Consider the following 16,619-nt stretch of genomic DNA (forward strand, 5'->3'; position numbering starts at 1 on the left):
CATGGGAAGTAATAAAATTTCTTATATTCATGTTTTGCTATCTTCATCAAAAATCTTCCTCTACTTAGAAGCTTCATCCTAAAAACAAAAACATGCTCAAAAAAGAATCATACCAATTTCAATCACCATCCTCAACCATTCAACAAAATTGATTTCATATTTATCTTCATCACCACTCAAAGTAGATATTGTCATTCATTCTTGATTGAGATCTAACAAAAACACTCAACTTCTAACCTCAAATTTTAATGATTGTTACATCATTTTAAGTTTATACGACTATAATAACAACATCTCGTATTTAACCAAACATAATTGCAATTTAAATGAAAGACGCTTATTTTCTTATGAATTTACCATAATTTTGATTTTAATGAAACGAATAAATTAAATATATAATTCAATAAACAGAAGAGTTTTGCTATTAATATTTAAGAAAAACTGAGAAGTTTTTTTTTATGACAATTAGGCCGCAATTAATTGCCATTCCTTAACACAAAGGTCAGTGAGAAGTTAATAAGTTATCATCACGGATCACTCCTTGTCACAAAGAAAACAACACTTTTTTTGTTGGTTAAGTTTCAAGATGATAGTAAATCAATTTACATATTCATAATTAGTTATTTAAATATATAAGTATTAGAATTTATAGAAGAAATGTTTTTTTTATGATTTTTTTTCTTGGTTAATTTTAATTAAAATCTTATTGTTTAAAACTTGAATTTAAATTGTTTAATATACATAATTCTAGTGTCCCAAGGTTTTTTCAGAATGTTAAATGCATTTATATTTTCAAAAATATATTTTAAACAACAAAAAATCTTAAAATTATATTGCCATATTTTAGTGAATTCCAATGAGAAAATTATTTCATTTATAAATTAAAGTACGTCTTTAAATTTTACCTATCGGATGGAGGTTTCAAATTTTTCATTGACAGTAAAATACCTTTAAATTTTTTTTGTGGAACATCAAATTCTAAATTCCAACCCTGCATGAAATTAAAGGAGTCGTGTCTTGAAGGAATCGCCGACGGCTAAAAGTGGCCGGTTCAAAAAATCTTGTAGAGACAATGTTTGAATCATGTTTTTGGTGGTGGAAATGAATTCAGCACCATCAAAAACTACTAAAGCACCTAAAATTATGAAGTTTGACAACTTTTACAAAATCTTGTAGAGACAATGTTTGAATTATGTTTTTGGTGTTGGAAATGAATTCAGCACCATCAAAAACTACTAAAACACCTAAAATTACGAAGTTTGACAACTTTTACTTGAATTTACAAAAATCCCCGTAATTTTTTTTCAAAATATAATCTAAATTTCCATACAATTTCATTAGATTACAATGAAATTAAATCATTGTGAACCCCACACGCAAAGAGATCAAAGTCAAAAATTACTTCTCAGGATAAAGCATAAAAGTTAAACCCTTGTGGACCCTCGGAAACGAGAGTACAGTGAAAGCTAATTATGGGAAAAAAAACATGAAACTTAAACCCACTGTGATGAGACTTAAACCCACTGTGATGAGACTGTAGTGAAGGCTAATTCCTGAAAAAAAAAAAAAAAAAACTGGAAAGTTAAACCATCGAGGACCCCACACGCAAAGAGAAAAATTCCTGGAAAAAAAAGGCATGAAAGTTAAACCTAAAGAGGACCCCACACACAAAGAGAAAATTTCGATGGAGATCATCAATCGTGTGGACCCCATACGCAAAGAGAAAAATTCGTTATAGAACATTAACCGTGGACCCCACACGGGGCTTGGAATTTGACCTTCACATACCTTTTTTTTGCATTTTAAATTATTTGACACACATGAAAATTTTGAAACGTCACAAATGATTTATTAAAAATATTTGAAATCGTAAATTCCACAGGGAAGTATTTAAGTGTTCAGTCATAAATTTTAATGAGTAATTTAAATTCTAAGGAGCGATTTTGATAGAAATTAATTTAGACCATTTATTTAGTTTCAGTAACTATTTTTGGTTTAGTAGATTTATTGGAAATGAATTTTGGTTTAATAGATTTATTGGAAATGAATTTTGGTTTAGTAGACTTATTGGAAATAAATTTTTTATTGAGCCGAGAAACTTATTCTACAGTGCCAAGTATGGTGTGTAACATTGTCCATTTGTTATCAAAGTTGAAATTTTGCTCATGTTAGCTAAAATAAAAATTTAAAAATCTAAAATAAAAATAAATAAATAACTATACAAAACATGAACACTGTGGAAAATCCGAACTCCATTCAAAAATCACACCGCAGTAATTTGCAAACTAAACTATACAAAACATTTAAATAATGTCGGCTCATAAAAAAATTGCACGTGAAGAAATTGGATCTCTCTCCGCTCATGTTAGATCTGTATTTAAATTTTTTTTATTTATTACAAGAAATAGGTATTGAAGATTATATTAATAAAAATGAGGATTATATTAATAAAAATGAGATCCAACGTTACAATTCTTCTAAGAACAAGAGCTTCCAAAATTCTTTGAAGATTTTGGATTGAGCACACAAGCTCAACCTAAATCCTTACAAGAGAACTCCACAAGACAAAATATTTGTTCCTATTCCCACTGAACATGTTCCAGAAGGCCCTTCAAATCTAGATGTATTTGCATCCCATTTTCAGCGTAATGTCATTTTAACTTTGAATGGCTTCTCGTTAGCATTCAAGAGTTTTTCATTTTTTTCCACTTGGATCCAACCCAAGTTTCCCGATGAATTTAACATATCACCATTCTTTTATTGATCTCTACTAGCAGTTTCATTCTTTTGACCCAATGGAGACTCTTCCACATCTACCTGATCAACCCACGAAGGAGCTTTTTCGAACTTGTTTTCTGGAGAAACACACTCAGAGGTTATAAACTTTGAAGCACAATTCCTTCCCTTGTCCAATATTGAATTATTAGATCCAGAAGTCTTTTTTGCAAAAGAATTCTCTGAAGAAGCATTTGGATTACCAACTTTCACTAAGGTGTCAAAAACCTCCACATTGCTATCCATCTTCACTTGATTTACTACTAAAATTCCTTGATTTTTAGGAGGATCAATCTTGAACTCTAAATTTTTTATAACCTTTTGCAATTTGGCGTCATTACTAAGATCTAGAGGAGAAACCTCCTTAGAGATTGTAGAATGATATAAACCTCCTATGTAGATTGTAGAGTGGGAGAGGAGTAAAAGCATGTTTCCATGGTGAAAGGCATGCTCTTCCCCATAACTCAGAGTGAGTACAAGATTCTAGTCTTCAAGGAACACAAGGCTAAGGTTTGGAGCGAGGAAAAATACATAGACGTAGGAGAGATTGAGAATTTGAGTTCTATGGAATCCAAGAAATCCACCATTTGCAAAACACTGTGAGAGGAAAGGAAGCAGTTGATTAGGTCTGAACCCTAGTTGTCGCAACATAGAATTCCAACAACATCACTTTTACCCTAGCAATTTAAAAAAAAATGTTGTTATAAAGCTAAACTAGTGAACTATTATGTTTAGAAAAGCCAATTCTATTATGCTTAGAACTAGTGAAAAAAATTGTCGCATTCTTCACTTGTTGAGCCGAGAGGCTCATTTACAGTCTAGTATGATGTGTAACGTTGTCTGTCCGTCATCAAGGTTGAAATTTTGTTCATGTTGGCCAAAATATTCTTTTTTTAAAATCTAAAATTAAAAAATTAAATAACTATACAAAACATTTAAATAATGTCGGCTCATAAAAAATATTGCACGTGAAGAAATTGGATCCCTCTCATCTCATGTTAGATTTATATTTAAAATGGATCTATGTTGGTAAACATAAAATGGATATAGAGAAATATTAGAGTAGTGATATTTTCAATTTGAACACCATTGACATACGTTTCACTACAAAAAAAAATTCATTGTTTTTGTATTTATTACAATAAACGAGTATTGAAGATTATATTAATAAAGATGGGATCCGATGTAACAATTCTTCTAAGAACAAGTGCTTCCAAAATTCCCGGAAGATTTGGGATTGAGCACGCAAGCTCAACCTAGATCCTTACAAGAGAACTGCACAAGACAAAATATTTGTTCCCAGTCCAACTGAAAATTTTCCAAAAGGACCTTAAAAGCTAGATGTATTTGCATCCCATTTTCAACTTAATGTCATTTTAACTTTGAATGGCTTCTCATTAGCATTAGAGAGTTTGTCATCTTTTTTTCCACTTAGATCCAACCAAAGTTTCCCGATGAATATAACATGTCACCATTCTTTTATTGATCTCTACGGGAAGTTTCATTCTTTTGACCTAATGAATACTCTTCCACATCTCCCTAATCAACACAAGAAGGAGCTTTTCTAAACTTGTTTTCTAGAGAAACACACGTAGAGGTTATAAAATTTGAAGCATAATTCCTGCCCTTGTCCAGTATTGAATGATTAGCCCTAGAAGTATTTTTCCCAAAAGAATCCTCTCAAGAAGCATTTGGATTATTAACTTTCACTAAGGTGCCATAAACCTTCAACTCACTATCCATCTTCACTTGATTTACTGCTAAAAATCCTTGATTTTTAGGAGGATCAATCTTGAGCTCTGAAAAATTTATATACTTTTGCAATTTGGCCTCATTACTAAGATCTAGAGGAGAAACCTCCGTAGAGATTGTTGAATGATATAAGCCTCCTATGTAGATTGTAGAGTGGGGGACGAGTAAAAGCATGTTTCCATGGTGAAGGCATGTTTCTGGCCGTCAAGGAACACAAGACTAAGGTTTGGAGAGAGGTAAAATACGTAGATGTAGGAGATATCGAGAATCTGAGTGCTATGGAATCCAAGAAATCAAAATTTGCAAAACACTGTGAGAGGGAAGGAAGCAGTTAACTAGGTCTGAACGCTAGCTACCACAACATAGAATTCCAGCAGCATCACTTTTACCCTAGCAATTTTTTTTGTTTTGTTTTGTTATAAAGCTAAACTAGTGAATTATTATGTTTAGAAAAACCAATTCTATTATGCTTAGAACTAGTGAACAAAATTTTCCCATTCTTCACTTACTTCATCAAAAACCTTAACAAAGGGAGAATAAACCTACATACACTGTTGGGAATCACGATTGTCTATAGACCAGAACCCGCAGGTGTTAGTCAATGATCGCATTACAAGAGATAAGGATCCACGAGAGGTGGTTAGTCCATGTCGCGAAACACACAGGGAGCGTTGGTTTATCCAATGTCCAACAATCTCTCCCCCAACGCGAGTTAGGTGTGTATCGAACTCATGACCTACGCTCTGATACCACTTGTTGGGAATCACGATTGTCGTTAGACCAAAACCTGTAGGTGTTAGCCAATGATTGCATCGCCAGAGAGAAGTATCCACGAGAGGTGGTTATTCCATGTCGCGAAACACATCGGGAGCGTTGGTTTATCCAATGTCCAACATGCACTTGTTACTTATCAGGAAATATAAATTTTCAAATATGAAGATTTATAATTGAATCCTTGTATAGGCCTCTTTGATAACTAGAATAGGGATTTATTGCACTATATTTTGTGCTAGAATTATTTTTTAATCTTGGAAATCAATTTTGTAAGGGATATATCAATGCATTGACTTTGATATTCATATAGTAACTAGATGACATGGAAATTTGTGGTCAAAATTTGCCACAAAGATCACACTCCCACATATTCTTAGTGCCAATTGAATAAACAATTGAGATTGAATAAGAAAGAAGGATTCATGTCCATTGCAAGGCAATTTTGCAATTTTTTTGCTATGATCAAATACCATATCCAAGTGCATAAAATTGGCATTGTTCTAAAAACTGGAATTATTGTAAAAACCATATTTAAAAAAATCAAATTGACAATGCACCTTTGCAAAAATGCATTAGATATTTTATAAGTTGCCATATCCATTGTTGGATATATATCTGGGTATACAACATTTAGATCCAACTGTTGATATTTCAATCTAAACAATATTTAATATATTGATAAAAGATGCATATTATTTGCTATTTAGATGTATCTCAATTTTTTATGGGAAAAAACTAAATAAAGGTAGAAAACTACAAAATTTTGATATAAATTTTGAAACAAAAATATGTTAGTATCATAGAGCACTGAGTCATGGTGTCTAAATACATTGTTGCTTGATCCCACTAGCCAACAAAACAAATAATCATGGAATTTGTTGGCCTATAATTAGCCTACATCAAAGATAAATACCATGGGCAAAACCATGGGTGTCATATACCTCGAGCCGGAAAACCATCGATAACTTAACACAGTCAAGTTTCCCTGATCCAACCTAAAAATCCCCCCCTTAAACTTGACTCCAGGAGATTGACCGGGTCCCAATCATTAACCATCTCACCTGAAATCTTACATTCTCCCTAAACTAGGATACCAATACACCTGCCACTTGGTACCTCTCCAAGTGGTCCATCCCACAACTTGAAGACTTCATACACCACTACACTGTATATATGCCTAAGTAAACTCTTAAGGCCTTACAACAATGTATGCTCTCATACAACATATCTACCTGAACATTAGATTTTACAACTTCCTAGAAAAATACATGTCTTGGACAAAAACCCTTAGAGTTTTCACACATCACACATCTGTACTTTTATCTTCCCTTTCAAGACATTTTTTCTTGATCCACTCAATCTTTAATTAACCGGAATAATTTTCTTTTATCACAACAACCGCAACCTTTCACAATACATACACAAGTTCTTCCAAATAACTTCTCCGTAATCTCCAAAAACATGTTTGGATGCATAAATTGATCATACATTACAAAACCGAACATTGTCTACGGACATGTTTTTTTAAAGAAATAACACTCTACCTCTCCTTTCATTTTAGTTATTTAATTTCCACATATTCATTGTGAATCCAAAATATTTAAAGTTGTTCCATTCCAAATCCAAAGAGACCGCGAATGAATCTTCCCCTAACAAAATAAAATACAAAACTTTAAACTAAAAATAACACATAAGATACATGGTTTAGATTTAACACTACTATTCTACATTGTAGTAATGAAAAAAATGACACTTTACCAACTTTTTATTATTATAAAAAAATTTCAAAATTCATTTTAATGTTGATTATATATATTAAAATATTTATTGATTTTAGAAAATTTTAAACATTTAACTGTATAAATAAAATAAACTATTTAATTTTGTTTAACGTATAAATAAAATAAAAAATTATTTTAAATATTAATAACATAAAATTTCTATTAGTTAGATTACACACACACACACACACACACACACACACACACATATATATATATATATATTCATTTATTAGCCATGAAGTGTAGAGTGGTAAGTTTTTTATGGAGTTTAGTGTTTGTCAAATCTTAGGTTCAAACCTCATGGGAAGTAATAAAATTTGTTATATTCATGTTTTGCTATCTTCATCAAAAATCTTCCTCTATTTAGAAGCTTCATCCTAAAAACAAAAACATGCTCAAAAAAGAATCATACCAATTTCATTCACCATCCTCAACCATTCAACAAAATTGATTTCATATTTATCTTCATCACTACTTAAAGTAGATATTGTCATTCATTCTTGATTGAGATCTAACAAAAACACTCAACTTCTAACCTCAAATATTATAAATAAATTTTGAATTAGTCACTATGCTTTTCCAACATATTCTTCTATCTTTCCCTCTTCCACATAGCTTTTTATTTTAGGTTTTAACCATAAACATATAATACATGCAAACGAATTCTTAAAAATAACAGAAAATATACAATGGTGATAACATAAAATATACACACACCCAAAACCAGGAAAACGATATTGATTTTTCATTATATTCCTTTGAATGTTACAATACATTATATACATGTTGAAGTATTCGTAAACCCCCATTCCACTAACCTTGGATCAAAACATAACTATAGCTCCTTTGACTGGATCTACAAAAGCATGGGAAAAACCACCATGCATAAAACCATGTGTAAAGCCATGCGTAAAATTGGCCAAAAACATTTTGGGGCGATGCCCCAAACCCTGTGCAGGGGGGCTATTACTCCCCTTTAACCCCCCCATTGCAATGTATTGTGCATGGAGCTAGTCGTGCAAATAATATAACACATACCCAACATTGATTACCTAAATCAAACCTTTCAATCAAAATTTATGTTAATTTTAATTTAACATATCTTTTGAAAGTTTAATTGGAGTCTATCTTGCTAGTTAACCTTGCACCTAATATAGTCTTGAAATTTTGGCCACTCTAAATCTAAAAAAATGTTCTATATTATCTTTATAGAGATTATATGCAATACAATAAGTTTGACCAAATTATGATATGTCAACTTTTCAAGAACTCAACCCTTTCAAGAGAGAGAATTTATCAACATGCCCACAATGTTTCCACAACCAAGTGCACATTCATTATTAAGTGTTGTAGAGAGGTAGGCAATGATATACTTCTTGGAAGACACTATAAATCTTCACATTGGATCCACCCTTTCTAACCACACCAACACATGAGAGCTCTGGATAAATCACTAGCTTCTCGAATGTTGTAAAATCTCTCTCTTGTCAAACTACAAGGGATTCCTAGATGAAGTATCTCGTTGAAGCGAGAGGTTGGGAGGTGTTTGCAAAAGAACTACTTGAAAAAGGCATGGCTTCAATGCTTTTCTTCATAATATGGTTGAATCCCTCCATGAGCACCTAAGTTTGTTCCTTCAAAAGCTCTAGAATTTGGGCCAATTAAGCCAAAGGAGACAATCTGAAAATGTCATTGATCTCTAAAACAATACTGGTGATCATTCTTCTTGGTAGATAATGAGAAATGATTTTATACCTTGGTAATGTGCACTGATGCACCAACTCTGACTTAGAAATAATGGATAAATGTTCTAGATTTGTGTGAGTTCCAAAGTATTATTCTAGAAGTCTTGTTTTTCCTATGTGTGAGTTGTGGATGAGTCAGAGTCTCTATCATATCCAAGTGCACAAAATTGACATTGTTCTAAAAAATGACACTGTTGTACAAACAACATATATTGTTGGATATATATCTAGATATACAACATTTAGATCCAAATGTTTATATTTCAATCTATATAATATTTAATATATTGCTACAAGGTGCATATTATTTATTATTTAAATGGATCTCAAATTGTTATGAAAAAAACTAAATAAAAGTAGAAAAACAAAAAATTTCGATATAATTTTTTAACAAAATATTTTAGGATCACATAGCACTGAGAGAAGTCGCGGTGTCTAAAGAAATTGTTGCTTGATCCCACTAGCCAATAAAATGAATAATCATGGAGTTTTTTGGCCTATAAATAGCCCACATCAAAGATAAATACCATGGAAAAAACAATAGGTGTCATATACCTCGAGCCGGAAAACCACCAATAAATTGATCGAGTCAAGTTTACCTGATCCACCCTAACAATCTTCCCCCCTCCTCCCCCCCCCTTAAAATTGACTCCGAGAGATTGACCTAGTCCTAATCATTAACTATCTCACCTGAGATCTCACATCCCACCCTAAGCTAGGATACATTCAAAATCTTTGATCTACCTAAACTTAGTTATATAATTTTAAACACAATAGATAGAATGAAGAATGATATTTTAATGTCCACGAGACTAAAAATAGTCTATGGGATCACTAACCTCCCTGCTTTTTTCCTTTTGCAATTCAATCCTTTTCTTATTCAATTTGATGATGAGTAGACCCAACCTTCTAATAGTCCCCTCGATGAAAAGACAATGACAAGGGATCGATGCTAACATATTGCCATAATTGTCCCTGATGTCTCTGAAAGCATCACATTCCAAAATGAAATGGTTTTCTGATTCCACTTCCCTAGACATGAAAAATGTACACATTTGTTCTTCCCAAGCTTCTTTAGGTCTCTTCCACTATCCTGTTTCACACATATTTTGGTGCAAATTAGTTCTTGTTTGAGAAATATGAATCTTTTCCCTCCACAGGATGCTGGCTCTAATGTACTCTTTTTGTTGGAGATCACAAGTGGGGTTTAATTGCTCAACATAGTACTTCTTCTTTCTACTCAACTCTTTTCCCCATATACAATTACAAAACTTCTCCATAACAAAATTCTTTAGCTCCTTGCTATTTGTGGGATAGGCATTGAGGTGGATATTCCATTTTTACATCCATTTGTTGTTTTCTCGCATCCATGTTTTCTTTCTTTCACTCATGCCTTCATTGAAGAGAACTTTAGGCCATCTACCTACTCTCATTTGCTCAATTATTTTTAGATATATTATGAGATTCACTATATAAAATGCTTCGATGGGAGATGCTCCTGTTTCACTCAACATTATCTCATAACCACCAAACTTTTTATTTTGAATTTGCTCCTGATCAAGCATTTTTGGATTTTCTCAAATTGTTTCCATTTTGAGAGTGGGGTGCTACTAGCCCACAATTCAAACCCATATAACATAAATGGACAAAATAGGAGTCCAAAAAGCATTTTAATCATTTTCCAATCCCATAACTCTGCCTTTCTACATATGTTTTGAAGAGCATATAATGCTTTCCACCCTCCTAAAATTCTCCAACTAATTAAGTCAAAATAAATTAATTAATTATTTCCAAGTAGTTGTTAAGACTAAATTCGATTTTAATTCACAATTTAATTCAAGGACAAATTAAATTGGAATATTCTTGTTGCCACATTTCAAAAATAAAAACACTGGATTCTTACAAAGGGTTGTCGTTTGGTTTCCTAAATCTACTTGGTATATGAATGATAGATAGTTATCCATCACCACAAAAATACTTCGCTGAAATAAGTTTGATTCTAATCTTGTTCTACATTGCAAAGATAACTTTGACAAAGTTCCAATAACAAAATTTGAATCGCACGACATTAGTACATAATATCAAAGAAACATAAAATCTATTATAAAAAAGGCCTCTTCGGCCACTAAACTTCAGCTACTTTGTCAAAAGACACATCTACTTTATAAGCTAGAAGGCACTACTTCAAAAATATACCCAATAATGAAGTTCTTTCTTTTTTGGGCTATGTACTCTATCTTTGTGCTTAAGACAACTCTTTCTAGTCTCCTATAACCACTTCAACTTGTCTCCCCATGTTTTTTATCAGGATGGACATTCCAACGTATTCTGCAAACCCTCAAGAAATGCTTGGAAGAAAATCCTTTATGCACATAATAAAGACGAGTCCAACAAACAAAGACGCCTCAAATATAAAGCTGATTTAAACACCCAAATCTTTCCAGTTATACCCCCGTCTAATGTTTCTCTTCCCTAACATCCTGAAGCTTCACTTGAAAACCCATCTCCTTCAACATTCCCTGCTCCGACTGTACCTACCCTTCAACTTCCTCCATTCACTGCCACTTCTTGCCCATGTACATCGCACACCCCACCATCGACTCATCCTCCTTCACCCTCCCATCCCCATATTTTGGTCAACCCTGGCCTTAACCATGCACACCAACGATTCCGTGAAAGGATAGATGACCTCTCTCCCTTGTGTATCTGCTCCATATTCAAAGAATCACACCCAAATATGAAAACAAAATTCTTACATGGTAATATTTGTTGCTCCTGGTGTGCAAATACAAAATCCACCCACCTCTTGTCCCTTGTGAACAACATGGACCCTGGCTACCAACCTTTGTACTTGTTGCTGTAACACAAATAAAAGAAATGCTCATATCACGTGTCATCCCAATCTTGCAAGTCCCCATGCACGAGGTGGACAATACAAATACATTAGTCTTACTATTTGTTTCCCACAAGGCATCACTGCCATCGCCAACATTTTACCATGTTTGGTTTCCGAATTGGACATCATCATTGTTACTAGGCATGGATGTGACCAAAATACATATGATTTCATTGTTAACGAGACACGTGTTCTTGCGGCTTTAAAGTACAAACTAGCCCATGATCCCTACTACAAGGATGTCCAACTGGACCAAGCTACAATATCTGCCTTGCCAACTCACCCTACCAATATGTCTTTTCTCATCCTTTGCATCTCCCCCTCCTCTCCTGAACCACAACTTGACTTCCCTACTTTCGATGATAACATTCCTGCACACCCCACTCCAACAAACCTCCAACCATCCTCTTTTGTATCAGCACTCCCTAATTCCCATACTGAGCTTGAAGAAATACACAACTACCTGCAGTATCCCCATCCTAATTCCACTACTTCACTTTCCTGGCCCTCTGTTTCCCCCTCTTCTATCAATTAATATACCACATAAGGCCTCCTTGCTATGGTGTTTCCCACACTCTTTCCCACAGGAGTTGCTATGCTTGGTCAACTACGTCTTAGAAAAGTTGAAATACAGGAATATATTGTTCACCTCATATGCTACTATGATAACCATTTTTCCCAGCATCCAAGATTCCGGTATTACTTTTACAATCTGATGTTGAGACATCATAGTCAAGCAATTTCTGTTGTTTTCATGAAGAGAAACATTGAAGACAAATTTCCAATGACCGTTCCAGACCTTTGTGCACACTTCCATGACATGCCTGATTCCATGCTTCCTAACCAAATTATGTGCTTCGGATCAGGCCTTAGAGGGACATGCTCATTCTAGAACAAACGCCACTAATATGATCATAGAAATAGGTATCCATACTTTCTTCTTCACCCTAAGTGCAACTAACACCAAATGGCATGACATGCACATGGTCATGCCTGATAGACCCCCTCCGGATTCATTCGAGCTATGATGGAAATTCAAGAATATAATCAACAATCCACATCTTGCAGTGCAATACATTCATTCTCGGTTCACAATCTTCCTCGAAGAGGTCTTGGAAAAAGGTTTACATGCAAAGGACTTCTGGTTCAGGTATTTCCCTGACCATCCTTCTCCTTTTTGTTTCTTTGTCTAGATGTGTAGGCACCTCATAAAATTTCATTTTTCATCTTTGCAGGTATGAGTGGAAACATAGGGGCTCCGCACACATAAATGGTTTCCTTTGGCTCGAAAACGCACCTGATATGGACAACCTTGATTGGGATGACCAAGTCGCGATGGATAGATGAACACATTTCTGCTTGTAATCCTCGCACTCCTTAACAACATGGACATTATGTACACATATCTTCAAAGAATGAACCATGCACCCTCCCATTGCCATTGATATTTTCATCCTCTCGCCTTCAGGACTATGAGAATCTTCTTAATTGCTTTCAATGACATACAAAATGCAACCCCTCTTCATTTCTTTGCAAAAAAGGTCCTACTCTTGTTTTCCGCTATGGAGTTCCATGGGATTTGAATCCCACCTCCTCTTTTATCATTGATGACAGTGGATGAAAGAAATATATCCTCACTCGCAATGATGACATGTTGAATGTACACAACTCTGACATGCTATATGTCTGGAGAGAAAACATTGATTGCCAGCCGAATTTGTCTCGGCATGTTGTTATGTGCTATATTGCGAAATATGCATCGAAACCAGAAACAAAATCTGAAAGTTATCGACAAATGCTATCACATGTCTCGTAGGCTTTCCACCCTGAAACACCTGTTGTTAGTGTTGTCTGAAAAATTTTAACAAAAAAAATTGTCGATAGGGACATCGACGCACAGGAAACATGCCACATGCTACAAAAATTGCCCCTTTCACTTTGTAGCCTCTCATTTGTTTCCCTCAATGTTACTTGAACTATTTTTGACGTGTTTCTCATGGTCTAGGTTCCCCCTTCCCAACACCACCCTTCATTGTAGCATAAATGAATAGACCTGCTTCTCTTGAAACACTAACTCTTCTTGACGCTGCACGTTCCTGGTCCTTTTCTGCTCACCGAAAACATTACCAATGGAAACAAATAAATCCTAGCAATATTGTTCATGTCATCCCTTCCTATTCCTCAATCCCTTTTGCTGGAGTGAACTACTTCTATACTTCCCTTTCCGCACACTCCCATCAGACATAGGATCCACTGATGAAGTAATCATTTCGCATTGGGAACGAAAAATATATGTATATGTTCCATGGCATGTTCATCGAGCCCTTGAAACCCCCCTTTCCCCTTGCTCTGATGACATATCCATTAATGATATGTCGAACCCCCCTGAATCCGTAGACATCGATGAATGTAAATTCCTTTCTTAGCTACACCCTAGAAACAACATGGAAATAGATGACATTCACATGCTTGGACATCACGACTTTTACTATAACCACAATTGGTCCCATACTACGATCCCTCTCCCTTTGCAAGAGACAACCATACGTTTCATAGACTTTAGTCACCCATCCACCCAAATCCATTCTACCCCGTCTCCAGTTCCCCGCTCACTCACCTCACTATCACCCACCCATCAAGTTGCTTTCACCAGTGTCCTCACCCACTTTAGGACCATTTCTTCCATTCCTCCACTTAGAATTCTCATCCAAGGCACCGCTGGCACGAGGAAGTCTCATTTAATTGATTGCATAAAAGATACATTTCTTGTTGAATCTCTTCCCAATTCAAGTCCATTGCTCCTATTCGCTCTAACAGGTGTTGCAGCGTTTAACATAAAGGCACTTACAATTCATTATGTCCTTCGTATTCCTTTAGTGTCAATGCATCCTCTTGAGCTTTATTGGCCCTAACTTCTTTTACAGATAGACGATCACTTAAGGGAGGTATTTCCTTCATATCATAATGTGCATTTCAGCAATCGGTCTATCATACTTGTTGGTGATCTTGGAAAACTACCTCTTGTGAAGGACATCCCCATGTATATCATCACATCACACGATAATGCCCTGTGGCGCAACTTTGACACAGTCGTCACACTATCTACCATCTTTCGTCAAGAAGGGACGAAGCCTCTTCAAATTGCAATTTGATAATTGCTCACGAATCTCAGAAATGCAACACCAATAGTCGAACACTAGAACATTCTCATGTCAAGGAAAAATATGTTTTTGTCAAAAGATGAGTAGCAGGAATTTGACAATGCAATCCACCTATATCCAACCAACCTAACTATCGAATTGCATAAAAAAAAGTCTCAAAAAATTGAATATGCCAATTGCACGCTGCTACACAGAGAAAAGGAACCACCATCCTACTGGTGTAGACGAGGAAGTTGAACAATTGGATGCAAAAGTTCTTATTTGCAATGAACAACAGGTTTTCCTCACATGTAACTTGTTGTTTGAAGTAGGTCTTATAAACATAGCACTTGCAAAAGTAATTTCCATTTTCTATGTAGCTAGATCAAAACCCCCTTAGTTACCATCATTTGCTGTTGTTGACTTCTTCCAATACAAAGGTTCACCATGGGATTCCTTCAACCCATCTTATGTTCCACTTGCCCCAATAACGCGAGGGTCTCGCAAGCAAATTCCCCTTCGAATGACATGGGGTTTGAAAATACATAAATCACAAGGAATGACATTACGAAAGGTGACAGTGGACATTGGCAACATAGATCGACAAGGCTTAACATTCACTACTATCTCTAGAGTTCGAATGTTGTCTGATCTTCTCATCTCTCCACCATTTTCCTTCAGCTGCTACTCCCACATGCAAGGAAATGCTTACATCAAGCGTAGGCAACAAGAGGAATCAGTACTAGCATCAAAGTCTTTACAACCACCTCCAGTCTGATTGTTACATTTAGCCCCTTTTGATTCGCTTTCAGTAAGCATACTTTGCAATCGATTTCACAATAGTTTCTTTCTTTTACAGGTAGTTGTTGTGAAATGCAGTTAAAATTCCATACATTTTTCCCTTTCTACAAAATAGCATACTGTGTGCATTCATCTTTTGAAAGAAAAAAAAGACAAACTTTACAAGTTCACATTTCACTGATTAATATGAGCATACTTTTACAACTTCGCTTCAAATCAATTACTTTAAAAAATGCTTGACAGTGAAATAGAAACTAAATATCTCTTCTCACTTGTTGTTAAATCTCTTTTCAACTCTCCAAGGAGTGACTTACCACAGAAGTTCAAAGCGTTTTTTCCAAACAACAAAAGGACTCAAAATGAACAAACTTTCCAAACTGTTGTGGTAAAAAAGACAACAATCCAAACTTGACTTTATTGTTATCATATTGGTAATGGGGACCCCTATGTATTTGTAACTGCCTTTTGGATAATTTGTTCTTCCACTTTTTCTTATCATGTCATTCTGTTTTATTTTTCAATTTGACTTAATCTTTTTTTTACAACTTCTTTTTTACTATTCATTAATTAAAATAAATGAAACAAATAACCCCCGAGTCCAACACTTGTATTTCCATGCGACTTTAGCCCTTTTATATTGAACTAATCCCTTTCGATTTGATTTCAATAATAATACTTTTGATTTAGTTTTAAAATAGAAAAAAAAAATTCGACAAATTTTACAAGGTCGCATTTCGGTGATTGATATGAACATGGTTTTACAACTCTAATTCAAATCAAATACTTTCAAAACATTTGACAACGAAAAAAAAGAAAAAAAACTGCTCTCACTTACTCACAAATCTCTTTTCATCCTTAAAGCACCTGTTCCGATATGCTAGTGCCTCCAACCTCCGATATCGGACAACCTGTGAGATTATCATATTGCAATATCGAAATCCAACCCTTTATC

The sequence above is a fragment of the Pinus tabuliformis genome, chromosome 2_1 (assembly GCF_031772625.1).
Source record: "Pinus tabuliformis cultivar Carrire ecotype Pingquan chromosome 2_1, CPIR1, whole genome shotgun sequence".
NCBI lineage: Eukaryota > Viridiplantae > Streptophyta > Pinopsida > Pinales > Pinaceae > Pinus > Pinus tabuliformis.